Source organism: Mauremys reevesii, linkage group 8 (genome assembly GCF_016161935.1).
Source record: "Mauremys reevesii isolate NIE-2019 linkage group 8, ASM1616193v1, whole genome shotgun sequence".
NCBI classification, from domain to species: Eukaryota; Metazoa; Chordata; order Testudines; family Geoemydidae; genus Mauremys; species Mauremys reevesii.
This window is the reverse complement of record NC_052630.1, coordinates 82,127,695-82,148,608: the sequence shown is the minus strand read 5'-3', so window position 1 is coordinate 82,148,608 and position 20,914 is coordinate 82,127,695. Positions and strand designations below refer to the sequence as shown.

The window sequence follows — 20,914 nt, the reverse complement described above, 5'->3', positions numbered from 1 at the left end:
TATCCTGGGCTGGACTGTAACTTGGAGTAGGCACTTACACAAGGGAATAGGGAGAGTTTCATGGGTTGCTTGGTCCTTGGATCCTGGAACACAAAAGTAGGCAGGTACTCGGTGCCAGCTTTTTCCCCAACTGGAGCAGGCAGTTGGGAACTGGAAGAGAATCCCTCCTCCCCTACTCTAGAGCCAGCACAGCTGAGTCAGCACAGGAGGTGGTATCATAATTTGCTAATGGTATACTTCAGCCCAATTTACTTAGTCAATGGGAGTTTTGTCTGAATAAAGATAGCAGGATGAGGCAGTAATGTTGTGTTAATAGCTTCCCTTCAGACCCTAATGCTGTATTAGTTGTGGTGGGTTTTGTTTGTTTGTTTCTTTTTCATGCGTTTTCAGATTCTGGCACCTTCAGGACCTAATCAAGGCATAGGCACTATAAGCCCATGTCTAGAGTTTTGTCTTCTGGAGTCACAGGATGAAATCAGGTTTCAGAGTGGTAGCCATATTAGTCTGTATCAATGAGGAGTCCTTGTGGCACCTTAAGCCTGGTCTACACTGAGTGGGAGGGGAAATCGATCTAAGTTATGCAATTTCAGCTACGTGAATAACGTAGCTGAAGTCGACATACTTAGACCTACTCACCGCGGTGTCTTCACTGCAGGGAGTCGACTGCTGCCACTCTCCAGTCAACTTTGCCTGCACCTCTAGTGGCAGTGGAGTACACGAGTCGATGGGAGAGCTAGACTAAAACATGATAAATCGACCCCACTGGATTGATCGGTGCTGCTGATCTGGGGGGTAGTGTAAACATACCCTTAGAGACTAACAAATTTATTTTAGCATAAGCTTTCATGGGCTAAAACCCACTTAATCAGATGTATGGAGTGAAAAATACAGTAAGCAGTATATATATATTACAGCACATGAAAAGATGGTAGTTGCCTTACCAAGTGTGGATGGGGGGGGGGGAAATCAGTGCTAACGAGGCCAATTCAATTAGCACTGACCCCCCACTTGGTAAGGCAACTCCCATCTTTTCATGTGCTGTAATATATCTATCTATCTATCACACACACACACACACACACACACACTGCTTACTGTATTTTTCACTCCATGCATCTGATGAAGTGGGCTTCAGCCCACGAGAGCTTATGCCCAAATAAATTTGTTAGTCTGTATGGTGCCACAAGGACGCCTTGTTGTTTATGATGAAATCAGAATTTCAGCTTTTTTAAAAAAGGTGTTTATAGCCCTCACAAATGGGGGGAAAAAAAAAGGTTGAAAACATGACAGGAGTATAATGTATGCTTGCCTAAGTTTGCAGAAGCATGAAACCATAACTCCAAGAGGTGAAGTCACTTGTGTTTTGGTGTCACAACAAACTAATCCAGCCTGAAACCTGACCCTCTTCTTTTAGTTTCATTCATCAAATTAAGTTTTTTATTAAAGCTAATGTTAAAAATATATATCACACATAGGTTGAGAAAAGAGTGTCTGTACATCTGGGTGTAGTTCCATTCATCAAATTATACTACAGTCTGAACAATTATATAAAGTGAGCCAAGAAGATTGACGCTCACATTACTAGAGAAAGTATCACTATTTTTAATTTAGCTCCCATATTTTCTAGCCAGTAGCAAAACTATTAATGGACAAAACATCAAATTCAGTCCTTTAACTTATTAAAAATGAAATATTCGGCAACCACATGAAACAGACATGTGCCCTCTGGTGTGTGTTCAGAACTTCTTACAATATTATAAAGCAGACACAAGTATTTCAATGATTTGTACTAGGTATAATTTCTTTCTCCATTTAGTTTTTCCTTTCTGGTGGCAAAGGTTGTCGTACAATGCTACGGTATAGTTACAGTTATCAAATAGACAAAAACTATTCAATTTCCATAGAAGACACAGGATCTTCAAAATATAAGAGAAATACTAGTTGGTGTGACTTTTATCTCCATTTCACATTCCTCTGCTTTCAGACTCGTGTGCCTGATTTTTGTGTTAAATAGTTTCCAAGTTTTCAAACTAAAAGCAGTTAAGAAACAAAATATTTACATTCTTACAACTTGCACTTCCTGCATAGCTAGATATAATACAGATGCAAAGTCACTGTTCTGCAAGAGCCTTCTACAAATCAGTAATAAAATAATTAAATTAGTGAGCTGTGTTTAGATCAGAGATTCTTGGCTGCCAGCTCCTAAGAACTCTGGGAATTCAGAACCACAGAAGGATCATTTGAAGTCCATTTGGCAGAAACGTCAGAAACTTGCTGCTCCTGGGAACATCCTTTCCCAATAACATTTATAGCTCTAGATGGAAGTGAAAAGCACCATATGTTCGGAGGTTCCTGCAAAGCTTCCTGGTAAGAAAGGAAATAAATTCAACTTGTCACATCTGCTTGTGGGCCAGTCAAGTAGGATTTCATCACAGCCGTAAGTGGTTTACAAAATTGTTCTATTATCAATTGAAGGGGATTTTACTTTTGGGGAGATGCCGGGGTGCAATACAAATATTCACATAATCTCGGTCATTAAATGATTTATTCTTCAGTGGGCTTCAATAACGTATTATTACTTGTCTATAAACTAAATTTACTCATGGTTTTTCAGCTAAAAGTCATAGTTCAGTTGGGGAGCCAATTTGCACGGTTCGGCTGTACAAGAGGCTAAGGATCTCTATTCTACCTTCAAATTTTGACCCAAGAATCTGTACATAGTATATAATTTACACTAAAAACTGCATGTAATTAGCCAAACTTAAGTTTCTACAATCCTAAAAATCCTGCATCTGGGGCAATGTAGTTACATGAGTTTAACTGAAGTAACACTTCCACAGAATCAGGCCTCATGAGGAAAAAGTTGCATACTAAGATTTTTGCATTTGCAGTTGCTCAAGTAATCATTCTTCTCTTTGCAGACAAAGCAGAATTTTGTAAAAGTAACTACAAGTGACAACAGTATTTTGCTGAAGAACTGTTGGTGAAATGCACAGTGTTGCAATCTGGTTGTGAAATTGTTTCAGAGTAAAACTCCAGAGGCTACATACACATTTTTGGCATCTGGTCCTGTTCCCACTGAAGTTAATGGAAATGTTGCCACTGACTAGAGAAAGAGCAGGATTGGGCCCAAACGGTGCAATTATTTGCCAAAATAATCAAGTTACAGGAAATTGCAACTCGAAAGGTAGACTTTTTTTCCAAAATTCCAGATGCATACATGGAGCTGATCTAATCTACACACGTTGGGCCACATACTGCCCTGTGTTTGCATGCACGGCTTCCATTGATGTAAATGGGAATCTGATGCTGCTCAGGGGCAGTACAAGACAAGTCCCTTAGAGCCCATTCATTCTGCTCTATCACCAAACACTAAGCACAAAAGAGAGTAGAAGTAACACATCACATTACATTCAATATTCATGTAATTATTGAAGTACACTGTATGTACTGCATTTGCAAACTGTCCATAATAATTTAATTTTGTCTCTTCAATTTATAATATGTTAATTAGGCATGAAATTAAATGCATTTTAACATACAACTGATTATGCCATAATGTATCCAACAACGGTTGATTACTGAATAATAAATCCTAATTTGCATAAATATTTTATATCTTTTTTAAAAATCCACATGCTGTAACAAAAGACAACATAGGAGAAAGGCAGTAGTTTAGCAAAAAACTCTATATGCACTCATTTACATTAATAGGGATTCGTCCACCCCAGGGGAGGCAGTCTGTGTTTGCAGTGTCACCTTCTCCAAGAAACTCTGCCAGGAGAGGACGGCTTTAAATTCTAACCCGGGCTTCAAAAAAGCTCCCTTAAGAGAGTATGTTATTCAGTGCCTCTCCCAGGAACTCTGGCTCATCCTTGGCTGGCTGACACTGCCCACTTTGGGTATTTATTACTACACTGCTGCAGGGAGCTTGCCTCCCAACCGGGTAGACAGAGAAGTGCTGGCATGCCAAAAATAGCAGTCTAGCAATCGCTGCGCGGGTTAGCCACCCGAATTCAGACAGACTTGTACTCGGGCAGCTACCCCAGGCCACTGCCCTTGACGCAGCATCCACACTGCTGTTTTTAGCACACTAGCTTGAGGAGAGCTAGTGCATTTCTGCCTGCCCAGGCTGGGAGGCATGCTCCCAGCTGCTGTGTAGACATAGCCTTTGTAGCCTGCCAGTCAGCTCCAGCCTCCTCACAAAGCTGCGTTTATGGGTTGCTTATCCTCGAGGGACTTAATACCACCAGGAACACAGACCCACCAATATAGGGCATTATCCAATACATGCGGAAGACAATGAAAAAAAAAAACTCTCATTGACCTCAGTGGGCTTCGGATCAGTCTCACAATTTCCTGGAACTATTTAGCTTGTATAGTGAAGGACACACTTAGAACTGTCCGGACACTGGGCTCCATCGAACTCCCTCTGAGTTCAGGGGGAGTTTTATCTTTACGTTCAGTGGGAGCAGGCCCACTATGTGTAACTGAGGCAGTATATCTACCTTGGGTAACTTTATTTGTGTTTCTTCCTTGGACTATTTGGATTGCCAGAGACAGTTAGGAGTAACATATTGTTCACTCAGGAAATGCAGCCAAAATAAGTGAACAAATTCCCCCCCCCCCATGTCAGGGCATATTTTTATTCTGGTTTATATAAAGAAGAAAGAAGGGATTCATGTGTAATCAGATGGGCCAAGATGCACATTCCCCTTCTAAGAAAAAAATCTGGATTTAATGCCAGCCTCGACATGATCAATATAAACAAATGTCTGTGACAAAGAGAGGGAAAACTTTAGTGTAATGAGAAAACCTGAGAGCAGCAAATTGTTTTCTATGTCTGCTGAACACTCACCCAGCTAACCAGCAGTGAGTGCCAAGAAGAAATATTCCTTGTAGGAAACAGGCCTGCAATAAAACATAGTGAAGGCTCAGTCCTTAAGGTGCTGAGTGCCTCCTGCCAGACACTCAGCACCACACAGGAGCCAGTGGGAGTTGTGGTTGCTCAGCCCTTTCAGGATCAGACCCTTGGATATTAATGTTATTTATGTTTGAAAAGTTTGTTTTCTTGCCCAGAAAGACTGTGATGAATTTGATCTTAAGGAAGTTTTCAGAAAGACCTCACCATCAATGGGAGGACACAACGTAAACCTCAGTATTTAAGAAAAGCTTTGACATGAGGAATGCCCTGACTGTTGAATTCACATATAGGGGGTTACTACAAGGAATTTTAACTCGAGAACTTTTTTTGCAGGGTATTTGACAATTCAGCCACAGAACATCTAATTAGATCCTACTCTTAGTGGATATGCATGGAGTCTTCCCTCCATGGATGAGAAGGAGTAGCAGGAAGAGAGACCGACCTGTCTTGTTTTAAAAGTCTTATTACGCAGTACACCAAGAAACAAAAAGAAGGCAATTGAGAAAGAGGAAGAAGAGCAGGAATATGTAAGAATAAGGAGAGGAAAATATGAGAAAAAAAATGCCTTTATCTCCTTTACTGTTGCTTTATCTCCTGTTTCTAGGGCATCCTCAAATTCCATTTCTCAGCATGTGCAGAATGCAGCATGCTGCCTTCTTACAGGTACAAAATGGTGATAACAATAAACACTTGGCTCTTACACAGCACCTTTCTTCCATATAACTCAAAATGCTTTAGAAGTATCATCCTCCTCCCACTCCATTTTACAGTTGGAGAAACTGAGGCACAGATGGGTGAACTGACTTGCAGCAATCATTAGGTTGATGGCAAAGTCAGGAATAAAACACTGGTTGCTTGATTGCCAGTTGTGTGTCCTATCCACTGGACCATGCTGGATCCCTAAAGTACAGTTGTATTAACCCTTCCCTCCTCAAATACCTTTACTAGCCATCCAGTTCTTTCAGTGTCGAGTTCAAAATTGCTCTCCCTTCCTTTTTTTCTTTAAATTCATCTCATTCATAGATCTTTTTTCTATCCCATTTTCCTACTCCTTTTGCCTAGCCATGGTGTCCCTTCATCAGGGGTAATTTGAGGAATAAAATGGATATCATTCTCCTCGCGAGCCTTACTTGCCCTGCCCACAGTATCAGCATTTGTCCATTCATCACATCCACTTTGTCCAGGTCCTAACATATTCTTAGTTAGATAAGGCATGTTATGAAATATATGTAGGCTGACACATCTGGAGTATTATCCTGAAACCTTTTATTATAAAACATTTTAAAAATAGCCACACAGGAGAGTTAATTATTCACTGAAACAAACAATGAAAAATTGATACTGAGTTGGTATTTCTTCTCTCCAATATCAGATTGCTACTATATGTAAAGTACAATAAAACACTCACATTTAAACTTCCCTGTGTGATATCAAATTACTAAATGTTCAGAATTTGCATAACTTATTTATCACCTTCATGCTCTAGTTGAAACTCTGTGTCCCTGCTGGGGGACAGGAGTCTTCATGATCTATCTCCTATAAAAGCAAAGAAGGCTTCTTCAGTTGCAGGGATATTCTAGAACAAAACCATAAGCTAAATATCAGAAAAACATAAGACCATTGCAGGTGGGTCTTTGCCTCTCAGAGTTGAATGTTTTCACACCAATCCTGCACCCATTGAGGTCAACAGGAAAACACCTACATTTTATTATTATTGTTTATTTACATTATGCTGAAGGTACATTAGGCACCCTATAGACAAAGCATAAAAGACACTTGCAAATGATTAGGCCAGTGCTGCATCCCTGTACTACCAAGTAGACTTCAGTAGAACTAGTCATGGCAGTAAGCACTACGCAGAGTAGTAAGCAAACAGACTCTTCATAGACCATGTAGAAAATCAAACAGATGAAGGATGGGATGGTAAAAGGATGTAGCATAGGAGCAATGCCACTAAGCTGATGTTTGGTACGCATCTTGTTATAGCTCCACAGTTTTATTTTTAAATTTTATGTTTAAATCCAACCACATCCCCACCTCCCTACCTAGACTGAGTGTGACAGTTAAAAGCAAAGTCAGTTTATATGATAAAGAAAACAGGACAGAGAAGATGAAAGAACCCCCTTCCCCTCCACACATACAAATTCCAGTAACTGTCTTGGTAACTTTCCATATAACACTGTTTATCTGCTATGTAATCAACAGATCCTTGGCAATATACAAAGATGAGACCTTTGGCTGAAGTTAATGATTCTGGTTTGAACTAAATTCTGGAGGAGATATCATCATAGTTATATATTCCTGGAGACTTTGGTATAACAATCAAAGAGTTCTCAAGGTATAGGAATCAATGAAGAGTTTTTTGTCAGCCAATTCTTCACGAGAAACTGGAGTGCAGGGCTCAACAGAACAGTGTGAGAGCAAGCTATGGTCTGAGGGAAATCAGAACTTGGTCATGATCTCTCTAAAGTAATAATATTTTGTCTGTATTATTTAATTTTCTGTCCTAGAAAAGAGAGAATGCTTCTAGTGTATACCTATTTCTGAAATTGTAGTTCGGTATTTTAAAATTTCATTAGTCCATCTATCCACTTTAAATGGGACCCTTGTAATTAAACCTACTAACACTACAAGTGACATCTCATCCTTTTGAGAATTCTGTCCTTTCCTTTTCCAGAGAGGCTTTAATGACATTGCTTGCCTGCACTGCAAAGACAAAGTGTACATAGCCACTTCCTGCTGGACTCAGGGAAGGGAGTTAGAATGGCAGGGTGCCTAAGCAAAGCCTGGAGGTAGGAGTCTGGGAAGGGGGAAAAGAGACTCCACAAAGACAAATGGATTTTTAATGTCAGTCTTCTTGTGTGGAATGCTCTTTATTGTGTCCCCCCCATCTCGTCTCCACCCCCTTCCCCCTCACTGCCGCCGCCACCACAATCTTCCTCTCCTTTTCTTCTCTCAATAAACTCTGTCTGCTTGCCTATCCCTGGTCACATGCACTCCCCCAGTGACATCTCCCAATCTCTTCCCTTGTGTCTGTCTGTTTTACTTTCTGCGCTGCTTTTCTTTTCATGTCACACTGTCACATAAGGCCTGGCCCAGTCAATCATTTCCTCCTCCTTCTCCTCACCAACAGATGGTGGCAGACAGGGGCGGCTCCAGGCACCAGCATGCCAAGCGTGTGCCTGGGGAGGCAAGCCACGGTGGGTGCTCTGCCGGTCTCCACGAGGGCGGCAGGCAGGCTGCCTTCGACCGCATGCCTGTGGAGGGTCAGCTGGCCCACAACTTCGGCAGACCTCCCGCGGGCTGCCGCTGAATTCGCAGGACCGGGGACCTCCTGCAGGCAAGCCGCAGGCAAAATACCTAGAGCCGCCCCTGGTGGCAGAGACCTCCCTCCCCTATAGAGCCCCGGCCCATCTGGAGTTCTCAAGCAGATCTAGGGTGCTCTTCTCCCTATTCACCAACAGGTGTCAATAGTGAGCTCCCTTCTCTTTGAGGCCTTTTTTTTTGTCTCATCCTTCTCTCTCTCATTAAGCCCCCCATTTTTCTGTCTCTCTCCCCCTGTTGCGTTGCATGCGGGCCAGATAAAGCACAACAACCAATATGATTGCAAGCTGAATCATTTATTATTTACAATGCATCATATTATATAGGCTTCTCATATTTAAGCGTCAGAGACACACCAACATTACATTGCTGCTGATTGGTTCTTTGTTGTCTGATACACACACTTTCATGCACCTGGCTTTTCTGGTTTTTTTTCTTTCCCATTCCCCATTCATCCACCCCCTGTCCTAGGCCCTGGCCTCTGTCTCCGGCTAGCTCTCAACTTTCTTCTAACTACTTACTTAACTCTCTACTCTCTCTGTGTTGCTGCTCCTGCTGCTGTAACTTTCCCATGTAACCCCATTCCCCCTTCTTCTCCCTCCCTTCCTGTTCCTGGATAATTTTCAACATTTCCCCTCCTCAAACTCCCAACTATTCCTTGGAAGATGCCTCCTCACCCCAATTCTTCCCTATGCATCTTCCCCAGCTGTTCCCACCCTTCTCCTCATGTTCCCTGTTAGTTCCCGCTCCCCCGTCCTGTCTTCCTTCATTATTCCCTCCATTCCTTCCTTGTCTCCTCCAGTTGTTCCCTGGCTGCTTCCTACTGCTAATCCCTTTTTCCCCTTTCCCTCCCTGTGTGCTTTCCCCCTCTTAGCACACAAAGCTTTCCGTCCACCTGAGCAGAGCAGTTGAAACTGTATTTAACAAGCTGCTCTGAAGCAGGATAGCACAAGCACTTTAGGGCACTTGTTAATGTAATCCACATGTTCTCTGTTTTGCTCCTTTTCCTCTTTCTGATGTTCCCTTCTTCTGCCTGGCTTCAAGCAGGAGTAGAGGGTATAGTCAGGGAGGGCCAGAGCAGGCAGGGGGGTGTTCAGAAGTGCAGTGCTACTGTGTGTCAGAGCAGATGGCTAATTACCCATACCTGCTCTCCACACAGTTGCCACTATTGTTACAAGAGCCTTCTCCTCTGAAGCTCCAGCTGTCTGGAACAGCATCCCTGTATCTCTCTACTTCATTGATTCTCTTCTTCTCTTTTCAGAGCACAGCTGGAAAGTTATCCCTCCCTAGCCTGTACCTCTCTGCTGTTATTTAACTCTGTAACGCTATTATTTACAGTAAAGTTGTCGTGGCCTTGGGATACAGTATGTATGAAAGACATTGTCAAACTGCTTTGTACTGGTGGGATGGCAGGGGCAGGGAGGGGCAAGAAAGAAAGACATTAAAAGGTTCCCAGCTGGATGACTCTAAACTAGTGCTGTGTTTACTGACCCAAAGGAAGTACCAGGGGCGCTGGAACAGGGGAGCGCAGCGGGCCACGGCCCTCACACTTTTTGAAAGTGGATGAGCCTGTCCTGTCCACTTTTTGCCACAGGTCCCACCCCTGCCCCTCCTCTTCCCCCTGAGGCCCCACCCCCAGGCCAGCCAGCACACCAGCAGCTGGAGCCCAGCTGGGGAGCCCTGGGCAGCAATGGGGAGCCACATACTCTCCACCTATCTGGGGTGTGGGGGCTTGAGAGCAGCCCCTGGCCTTGTCCATGCCCCCTGAGCTCCCTGGCCAAGGCAGATGGGGGAGGGGAGGGCACGGCCCCTCACAGCTTCCCGGGCAGCTCGTACCATGGCTGGGCTGCAGCTCTGAGGCTCCACCTCCTGACTTGAGCCGGGTCGGGGTAAGAGCTGCAGAGGCAGCTGTGGGAGCCATGGACCCACCACCTGACTGGGCTGGGGACCCTGGGGCCAGGGACACGGGCTGCTCCTGGGCCCCCCAACCCCACGCAGGTAGAGGGGCCCTGGCTCCTTGGCCCAGCTGTCTTCCTGATTGGCTGGGGGTGAAGCCTCCAGGGAAAAGGAGGGGAAGGGGCGGGACCACAGAGTGGGTGGAGGGCTCTGCCCCCCCATCCTACACACACACTTTTGGGAAGACTCCACCACCCCTGGAAAGTACCCATCCTTGTTTTTTAACCCTTAGCATATTGTTCTATCTTAAAATGTTAATCAGCATAAGGACTGGCCAGTTCCTGTCTGGGAGTTACTAGAGTAGCTGCGGACTTGGTCAGAGGAGGGCGGGTTTCTCACTCTGGGAAGCAAGGCCAGGATAGTTTGCTCTTGTGTAAACTGGCCCTGTTTCTTCCTGGCCAGAAACATACCCTTCCCATTCTCTGGCCTTCTGACCAGCCACAACTTGGTTCCTCTCAGGGCAGTAACTTGTGCAGGGTAGGGACACAATGGGGAGAACAGAACATGAGTATGAAGAAACTCTAACAAGGAGCCCTGAGCTCAGTGCTCAGATGAGGAGGCAAAGTATGCTAGTAATCAGTACTAAGTCTCAAAGAAAGGGAAGGTAAAGGGAGGAATTAGGTGCTGAGTGCAAGGTCAGGCCACTGCAGAGGAGGGAGTGAGAAGAGAAGAGAAGCAGGAGCCAAGCTAATTTTGCTCCCATCCTCAACCATAAATCCTAAAAATGTATATACATTTCCCTCAGGGTTAATGACAGAAAGGCTATTTGTAACTCTGCACTTCTACCTTGCTGTCATTGTCCCTTCAGAAGTTCCATGCTGCATGAATAGATTCTTTCTGCCGGTGATTCATAATAATAGTCCACTGCATATACATATATGTAGCACCATTCATCCAAGAATCTCAAAGCTCTTTCCAAACAATAATGAAACCCATAGCACCCTGTTAGGTAAGCAACTATTATTATTCCCATTTCACAGATAGTTAGCCTCAACCAAAGAGAGTATTTGACTTGAATGAGGCCCCATAGGAAGTCAGCAGCAAAGCTGGCAATACAGCTGTGCATCCTGCTTTCCAGTCCTGTGCTCTAATCAGATCACCATTCAACCCTTCCCACCCCCCAGAAGCCATGCCTCCTAGAAGAGCAAACACCAGTGCATTAGTGGACAACAGAAAAATGAGAGGACAGTAGTTTTATGAAGGTCCAAATATATAAAAGGGAAGAGAGACAAGGTGAAGAGGCAGTTCCCTAGTATAAGACTTGACACAAGTCACTGGCAGAGGTGTGCCTGTTCCAGGTCATGTCACCATTTTAAAAATAAATTTCACATAATCCCTTCACTAAGGGCTTGTCTACACAGGAAAGTTTGACCAGTTACACTTCTATAGTTATACTGCTAGAGTTAACTCTATATAGTTATATGGCGTAGACCCTTCATATACAAGACTGGCTTTTTTCAGTTTAGTTTAAACCTCTTTCCAAAGTGACAAACTAAACCCCCTCCTAAAAAAAGCCACTCTTATTCTGGAGAAAGAGCAGCGACATAGGGAATTACACAAATATAACTATATCAGTTTAAATTCACACCTTATTTTATACCAGTATAACTTCCCCTAGTTGACAAACCCTGAATTGCCTGTAATCTCAGGCTGCTAAAATACTACAGTGGTGGGCATGAAATGGATAGAACAGAACAGAAGCCACCAACAAAGAATAGTAGAAGGCTGCTCCAACCCAATCCTCTTCCCCCTCCCCCTCACTGAATTTTGAGATCAGTATTTTAACAAGATGATCTGGGCACTTTTTTCAGCTCCAGATTATTCTTTACTATGTGTATATAGTACTCGTTGTGTGGCATTGGAGCTTACACAATGAGTAAAGATATGTTCCCTGTCCTAAGCAGGTTACAGTCCGAATCATCATAAAACTACCAAAGGCAGAATCTAAAACTAGATTGTCAATTTGGTAGTGTTCATCCTGCTATTGCTCTCTTTGAGGGAGAGAGAGAGAGAGAGAGAGGACTGGGACTTTATTTTATTTTTAAATGATCAATTAAAGGAAAGTTGTCAGGCCACAAGAATTGTTCTAATTACTGAGTTTTCCCTGTATTAAATACTCTAAGTTAAATCAACTAACGTTGAGCAAACTGCGGCTACTTTCCCCCCCACTTCTTTCTTTCTAAGAGCCCTCCACAGAATTAGCAGTTAGGTGCTAATTGCAAATGATTAAGTGCTCACCAGTCTTACAATTCTTGTTTTAATATTAATGAGATGGATTAGCATGGAATATTGCTTGTATTAATATTATAAATGGAAGTCTGCATGGATCACTGCCTACTGTTTTGTATTACAAAAACCATGAAGCAAAAGAAGAAAACAATTTAAATACAAAAAGTGTATTATTAGAATACCATGTATTTCTGTTAGCAAGAAAGAAGTAAAGGGACTGAGGCAAACAAAGTTAAATACAATTAATTTGTACAAACTACATATCATTTTTTCAATAACCAGAAGGTGCAAAGTTTATCTTTTTATAATAGTTATCTCATCAGTCTCTGTAAATAAGCAGAATATGTTAACCATAAATCAGGTTTAAATTATTCCATACAGCACAGACACACGCATAGAAACACCTATCCTGCTTTGCTATAAAGAAGTAAGTTGGCTATTGAATTTTTTCACGTATCTGAACTCCTGTCACAGGACCACTAGTAACCCATTCAACATCCTAATTGTTCTCTCTTATCTTCAAGATGAAAAGCTATTTCTAAATGGGCTTTTCTTATTATTATGAATCACCTCTCCTTCCTCCACTGCTGTTCCTCCTCCTCCTCAGATGCCATGGAAGATTAAAGCCTATTTTTCATGCATTGTTGTGTTAGCATCTACAACATTTGACTAGCTCAACCCTGCCCCAGTGACTCAGGAAGAAGGTGATTCCATTTCACTGTAGAAGATAAATCACATCTGTGTTAAAATGAAATTAAACTGGTTGAAAATGTAAAATAAATTGTTTTTATTTATGGCAAACAGGAACAATTATATGTAGATACCTGATCTGTGGAATTTTCACTCACATAGATCTTGTTGAATTTCCCTGGCAATTTATATATATATATATATATATATATATATATATATATATATATATATATATATAAAAGAAATGATTTTTTGGGAAGTTTGCAGAGTTTGCATATTGCAATGTTAATTACTGGAATAGTCTGTAAAATATCATGTTTGAAGGGCAAAATCAGTGACAGTGCCTGTCTGTGATTTTCCAAGTGGCTGGGGAAAAAACCTCCTATTTGCAAAGTATCTTTATTTAGTGAAACTGAAAAGGGAGGTGACAAAATTAAAATTTGGTGTATAGTATCATGTGGCCTCATTCCTTTTTTTTTTTTTTTTTATAAACTTTTGTGCTCTCTCTCTAATCACTTGGAAGGGGAAAAATATACAAGTACCTTTTTTTAAAAAGGGTCACAAAAACTATAATTAAATATTTAAAATCAAAACCATGTTGTCTGGTTCACGGCTTCAGTTTTTTGCCCTGATCCTGCAAAACACTCAAGCATATGAATATCTTCATCCACCTGGCTAGACGATTGACCTAAACAAGGCTACTGGTATGACTAGAATTACTCACACACTTAAGGGTCTGCAGAATCAGCCCCCCTGCTTTCTCCTGTCTGAAAATTGCAATCTCTTCTTTTTACAGCTTTTTTTTAACTTGAGGTTGAAGGTAAGAAGAGGATTGTGGAAATCAGGGAAATTATTTTACAATATTCCTAATAAAAGGTTTAAGGATCATATAAAATACAAGTCTAGAAGAAGCAAGCCTCAATTGCAAGATTAGCAAGAATACTGGGGCAACCTTAACAGAAGCAATAGAGACAGGCACACATGGCAGCAATTAAGAAGGGGTCAGTTACCAAACTCTGCCCACAGATATGCATGTGCAACTGCTGTTGAAATCAATGAAAGTTGAGCACAAATATAGGAAAGAACTGGCCCATAGTTTAGCTATCACTAACACAAAGACATAGTACTGATAAAAGGAGGCATGGCTGCAGACACAACAGCATCTGCAGCAAGAACAGATTCAGTAAGATCTTTTGCTGTTATTCAGGCAAACTAGCCTCTGGCTCTTGGCTCTATCTTACAGAGCACCATAACCATCTCTTACCTTCTCTTAGTAGGCTACTGTTGCTGCTCATGATGCTATTACTAATTTCTGCAGTGATGCCGCATTGGGATCTGGTAGCATATACCCCCACATCTATGCTGAATTCCATTAACTTCAATGAGACTCAACACAGGTTATGGGGGTCTGTGCTAACAGATTCTGACGCAGCATCAGGACATTATTTGGTAGAGAAACAAGAGTTAATTGTAGCAGCATATTATCCATCAGCTGTATGTTGCCCTAGGCACATTGCTAGCCTGTAGCTAGTTACTAATTTGGGCAGCTTTGTTTGTTTGAGTCCTCTCAGTTTGTTTCTCTGCTTCACATCACTTTTTTATTTTGACTTTAAAAATATGAAATGAGAAGGCAGCAGGTATCTCCCCGCTGATAAACTGCAGCTTCAGGTCTGGTTAGTAGACATTTGGTTTTACAGAGAACTGCCTTTTTTTAAAAAACAAAACAAAAAAAAGTACTTTTTTGTGAAAATGTTCATTAAAAATGTCCCTTTCGAAGGAAAAAAGTTTTGAAATTGAAATGCTTTTGACATCTCTACTTTTACATGAGATTAGGGAAGATTTGCCCTCTGAATTATTAGCGTGAATGTTTTATTTTGATTTGTTTTTCTATTAGATGTCATTATATAAAAGAAGAAAATCCTAGCTCAGTGATCTCTTTTTCTCTAACTAGGTACTTGTACAGCTTCCATCTTCATAAGCTACAAGTGCCTTGAAGTATTTATGGATTTATCGTCACAACAGCCTTGTGCAATAGGGAAGGATTATCATCTCCATCTGACAGATGGGGACCTGAAGCAGTGTGGTTAAGTGAGTTACTCAGGAACACCCAGCTATCTGTGGCAGACCCAGGAGTTTAAACCTGGTTCCCCTGAGTCCCACTGCCATAACCCTCCTCCCTGGAAGTCAGTAAGCTCCTAATTTTCATCTTCTCAAAGGCTAACAGAAATGAGGTGGGGAGTATAGTTGAGATTCAGAGCTCATATGCACATCAGTGCATCCTGATTGGCTGCAGTTGAGTTCAGTGAAAACTATTCACCTCTCCAAAAGTGAGTAGAAGTTTTCTTCCGGATCTTGAATACTATAATAATAATAATAATTAATAATAAATAATGCTTAGCTTTTATACAAGGATTTCCTAGAGAGGGGTCTTGTGGAAAAAGAAATATATGAGCATGTAACATTAATTTTGGCATTTCCCAAATTTTGGGTGCTTGACCTTAATAATGTTCTTGTAACATTTGGGATGTGTGTGTGTGTGTGTGTGTGAATGAGTGATGTTATTGGAGTTATGCCAATTTCCCCTTGTTCTTAGAATAGGAAATAAATTTGTTAAATTTATCTTTTTAAGTGGAGACCACTACACACTGAGTACCTGTGCAGATGAATACCAAGATTTATCATTCCTTGGAGTAAACATGGACATTGCTGGTCTTGGATCAATGAATCTGGAGTCACCTCAAGAGAACTTTATATCTGATTATTATATAGCTTGACTATTATTTATAACATAGTGTGGCAAATCACAACAGCAGGTTCTTGTCTCCAGAGAGAATGTCTCATATCACAAAGGAGGTAGGCAGAAGATTCAGCTACCACCTTCTTGGATGCTATCATTCAGTCTCATAAAAGATGCAGCCACAACTTCCAGGTTTCCTGCATTGATGTCCCATGTTGCACTGCAGTAATTAGGGAAGCAAACAATTATATTTCTCCTTTGGCTATCATCTTCTTCCTTAGTCTCCAGGACAGATTATTGGTCTCCTGATTTTCCTAGGCTTGTTATGAGGAATGGATGCATTTGCTACTATGTGGATTCAGCAGATGGTTGTATTCAAAGGTCCTAATATTTAGATCACTGAATCCAAATATTACCTAATCCTATTAACAACTATTACACCTTCTCTCCATCTCAATACAACATGTCAGGAGTCTTCTTTCCAGTGCCCTCTTTCCCCATGGAGATCTGCTTTTAACTTTTACTAGCTTTCTGGGTGAGAAGTGACAGCCTCAGGTTCTACAGCGGGGAAATTAATTGGCTGGCCTCTTATCTTCTGTCTTAGGTGTATGGGTCCAACAAGTAAAATCACTACATCCCAGGCTCTGTGAAAGTATTTACAGGGTATAGGATATTTGTCTTACTCCATCTGGCTGAGAAACACAGCTACCCTTTAGAGTATGTCAATATCTCAAAAAATTTCTTATGGGAGTCCTCCATTCCTAGCGATTATGCAACAAAGACTGGATGAAGAAATAGGGCATCATGCTTGGTACTATGGTTCGCTCTTGTGCAGCATTGGGGCTTTGTCATTTCTTCTGTAATTTTTTTGTATTAATAAATACTGTCTTCCTCTTTGCTAATTCTTTTTCACTCCTGCTATAGCATAGCAGGACACTCTAAAATCTCAGGTTTCAGAGTAGCAGCCGTGTTAGTCTGTATCCACAAAAAAAAAACAGGAGTACTTGTGGCACCTTAAAGACTAACAAATTTATTTTAGCATGAGCTTTCGTGAGCTAAAGCTCACTTCTTCAGATGCATAGAATGGAACACACAGACAGGAGATATTTATACATACAGAGAACATGAAAAGGTGGAAGTATGCATACCAACAGGCAGAGTCTAATCATCCGAAGAAGTGAGCTTTAGCTCACGAAAGCTCATGCTAAAATAAATGTTAGTCTTTAAGGTGCCACAAGTACTCCTGTTTTTCTAAAATCTCACTTCCACATAATCAACCCCCTTTTCCTCTACCCAAGTAAATGCTTACATTACCTAAAACAATACTAGTTCATGTGCTACATGTTAATTTCATGCATTTCATTACATTTTGCAAATTGGTATAGTTTACCAAATTTTCCATGTAGATTGTAATGCTACATTTTCTCTTAAAAAAAAGAAAATGGGTAAGGTTTTTTTTTTGTGTGTGTGTGTGGGTTTTTGTTTTGTTTGTTTGTTTGTTTTGGTGCAAAAATTGCAAACAGGAAAGAGATGTCTGGGCTTGCCTCTGATCACCCTATAATTACAAAATGAATTTGTTTTCTCCTCTTATCTGTACTGACTTCTTAACCAAACAGACAGAGAAGTTGGGAAAAACAGTAACCACAATACTCAATTCCCACAAATGTGTACAGGCTTGATCCTACAAGCTGTTCAGGCCCCAATCCAGCAAAGCGCATAAGCACAAGCTAGTTTAAGTGCACAAGTAATCTAATTAAAGTCAATGGAACTACTCTGGTGCCTAAGGTTAAAGACATATTTATGTTCTTTGCTGATGGGGGTTAGCCTACGCTGCACCTTGCAGGATCAAATCATAACTAAGCATCATTTTTATGGCATGTGCAATGAGGGTCTCAGCATTATTTCCAGTGTGAATGCTTTTGGTTTCCAATCTATCAATACTTTTTCTTAACCACATGTACAATTATTCAGTCACCTTTCTTTTCCTCACACCAGGTCTGTATCCTGTACAGTTTCAAAAGAGGATAGAGAGTGCCAAATGATATATTAGATACATATGCACATCAAAAATACACAAGAATGTGGGGACAGGGAAGAAAGAAAATAAAGAAAGCATGTTCTTACAATCCCAAGACAAGAGTTGCTCTCTCCCAAAGACAATGTACCATACATGTGTTATTTATATGCCACCATTTTAACAAGTCATCAGTGAAAAACATCTTGTTACCATAGTAACTGGCACATTGCATGCTATCTCTGAGACTACTACATCACCAAACTAGACACACAGAGGCTCACACCAATGAGTCATATTTCAGCAAAGGTGAAAGAACCGTGTGCTCACTCTTCTGTGTATACAATTTTTCTGTTATTTTTAAACTTAAAAGGGAAAATTGTGCTACTGTTCATTGATTTGTTGCTCTGGCAGAGATATCCATCTCATCTCATCACAGTGGCACTTTACTTGGTTACTTCTCATAATGTGTCATTTTATTGGAGCTATCCCACTTCCAACTGTTAGAGAAGGAAAAGACTCTTTAGGACATCCCATCTCTGTGCCAATTCAGAATTGGTTCTTCTGGTACATATTCTAAAATACTGTCCAATTTACGTCACCTCTCTCCACCAATGATGGCAATTCTACTGCTTCCTTTGAGAGACAATTCCCACAACTTAATTCAAGCCACTCTCAGGAAGTGTTTCCTGATGTTTAGCCTAAATGATTACTGCCTCAGTTTCATCCCATTGCTCCACGACGAGGACCCCAGAAACTATAGTGATGAACATGGAGTAGATGTCTAGATTGATAATCACTTATTCCTAGTAATACCACTGTGTACAATCCTAAACAATTCCTCTTCAACCTTGGTGTTTATAGCTGCCAATTAATATTTAAAGAGTATGTTCTTTCTTATTCAGAAATTCGTAAAGAAAAATAAATAAATAGAACAAAAAGGGAGACTGAAATTTTGCATTGGAAGTGGCGCAATAAAACATACTATATCATGAGCTTGAGAAACTGGTGGATGAAAAAAGAGCATAACAGGATGATGCTGTACTTTGCAGTGGTAGGTATGCTGCATATGTTCACCCCAGTGAGAGTATCAAGAGAGTGCAGTCGAGGCTCTGTGACTAATGCAATTATGCCTCCTAATAAATGACTGCAAAATTCCCCATTCATAAATGTGTAATGTTGCAACAAAACCAAAGCTTCCACTAAAAAAGAAGTGAAGATACTCTCAGTTCACATTTTGAAGGTTAAGAAAAGCAGTGATGCCTGTCTGAGTCTGTAGACAGCACATACCAACACCTTTGAGAGCAATGAGCCACCCCATTCATTTCAATGGGGGTATTAATGCTGAAGTCTAGCTATAGCTATTTAAATGTCAGCATTGTTAGCTACACTGCTGATCAAGTTATCAGAAACATCCAGCTGCCATGCTTATACCAGTACATTGTAGTTGGAGATAATGGTAGATACTGGGGCAGGCAGTTATTGTCAACATTTGTGGGGCTGGAGAATGAGGATTATAAAATCCTATTGCCCCAAATTGAAAGACACCTTCTGTCCCATGCAAAAGGAGAAAGGAAAGAGATACATCCACTCCTCAGTATAAAAAACCGTAACTGCCTACAGGCTGCTAAAAACCAAACCCATCTCCTGGGACTCCCTGGTGTCAAAAGCCCTGATACCATCTAACCATTTGTCAAAATTTCCACCTCCTCCTTTCAACATCTGCATTGTAATTATGCCCTAACCTGGACAAAGCCATGCAGCATTTTGAGAATTTGAGGGCAGAGTAAAATCAAATGAGTTTATTATCCAATTAAATAGATAACAGCAGGGTTACTACAGTGACTTCACTGGAGCGTAGGGCCATTGTTGGAGAACCATTGGGGAGTAAGTACCACATCCATCCCGGGTCTTGGCTTCAGAATGTATGTCTAATGAGCAACATTGAGCCTTGAACAGTAGCATCCTGCATCCTTAGTGATGGGAAGGGAACTTACTAAACCAACTTTTTAATTGACTAGAAACTCTGGAAACCCCTAAAGCCACTTACACACACTGCACAGCTTACTGCTTCTGCCTCCCCACTAAGAATCATGAGAATTCATGCAGTATTTTCTTCTTACTCATGAAACTGACATTGAAAAAAACAATGGCTTTCTCACACCAGACGGAAATGAGATCAGCCTCAAGACAGATACCAGGAACCTTAAATTCCCACCCTCTACAACTTACCTCAGCCCTGACATGATGTTCCTGTTTATAATATAAAGTATAAGCACTAACAGTGGGAGTCGGCATATCTGCATAGTCTAGGCCATGCTATTGTGCACATAAAGTTTTCTGTTATCTAGGTTGGAGAGAACCGCCTGTTAATTGTCCCAGCATGTCATTTGATGGTCTGTTATACAATCAAAATATATAGGCCTTGACAGAATAGCTTAATGTCACAAAGTTAATGTGCCCCAGGCCATATAACATATTTTTATTACTAAGTTTCAGACATAGGAAAGAACTGTGGAAAAAGTAAAAAGCAAAATGTTTACAACTTGCCAAGTTTGAAAAAAGGCAGGGCTGAGATAATTGGGTCAAACCCATACAGGTTCTAAACTAAACCATTGGACCAAACTCAACCAGAACTGGGACACAAGGTTTGACATTTTTAAAGTTTAGATCATATTTTAGAAGTATTTTAAAGTTTTGTACTCCTCTGAACTTCCCAGGTTTGACTGCCAGTTTCATGCTTTATTGTTAATGCCACATTACTGCTGATTTACCTCTTTATTGCTTCATGTTCTTACCTTGGTCCTTTTTTTGAAGGTCTTACCATGAATATTCCCTTTTGCTTAGCTATTGAAAAAAATTAAATGAGTTGCTCTTCTGAAGAAATAATTTTGCAAGCACCAGTGACATGCTCCATTGACACGTAACATCCTAAAACTGTAGGCAACTTGCCACACTAAGGACCCAATCCCCCTTTGAAGTCAACAGAAAAACTCTCATTGATCCCTGAAGGAGATGGATTGGGCTCTTTGTATTA

The 20,914-nt window shown here is 41.0% G+C and overlaps 1 long non-coding RNA gene across 3 annotated transcripts; it reads left to right on the top strand.

Annotated features, from left to right (window-relative positions):
* The first annotated feature begins 14,233 nt into the window (after nt 1–14,233).
* LOC120370572 lies at nt 14,234–18,265 on the top strand. 3 transcript variants are annotated; one of them, XR_005583809.1, is made up of 4 exons: nt 14,617–14,799; nt 15,078–15,453; nt 15,756–15,979; nt 17,859–18,265. It is a non-coding gene; the product is annotated as an uncharacterized LOC120370572 (long non-coding RNA). The 3 variants fall into 3 exon arrangements; XR_005583810.1 differs by lacking the exons at nt 14,617–14,799; nt 17,859–18,265 and adding an exon at nt 14,234–14,309 and having other exon boundaries at nt 15,756–16,709; XR_005583808.1 differs by lacking the exon at nt 17,859–18,265 and having other exon boundaries at nt 14,621–14,799; nt 15,756–16,709.
* The last annotated feature ends 2,649 nt before the right edge of the window (nt 18,266–20,914 follow it).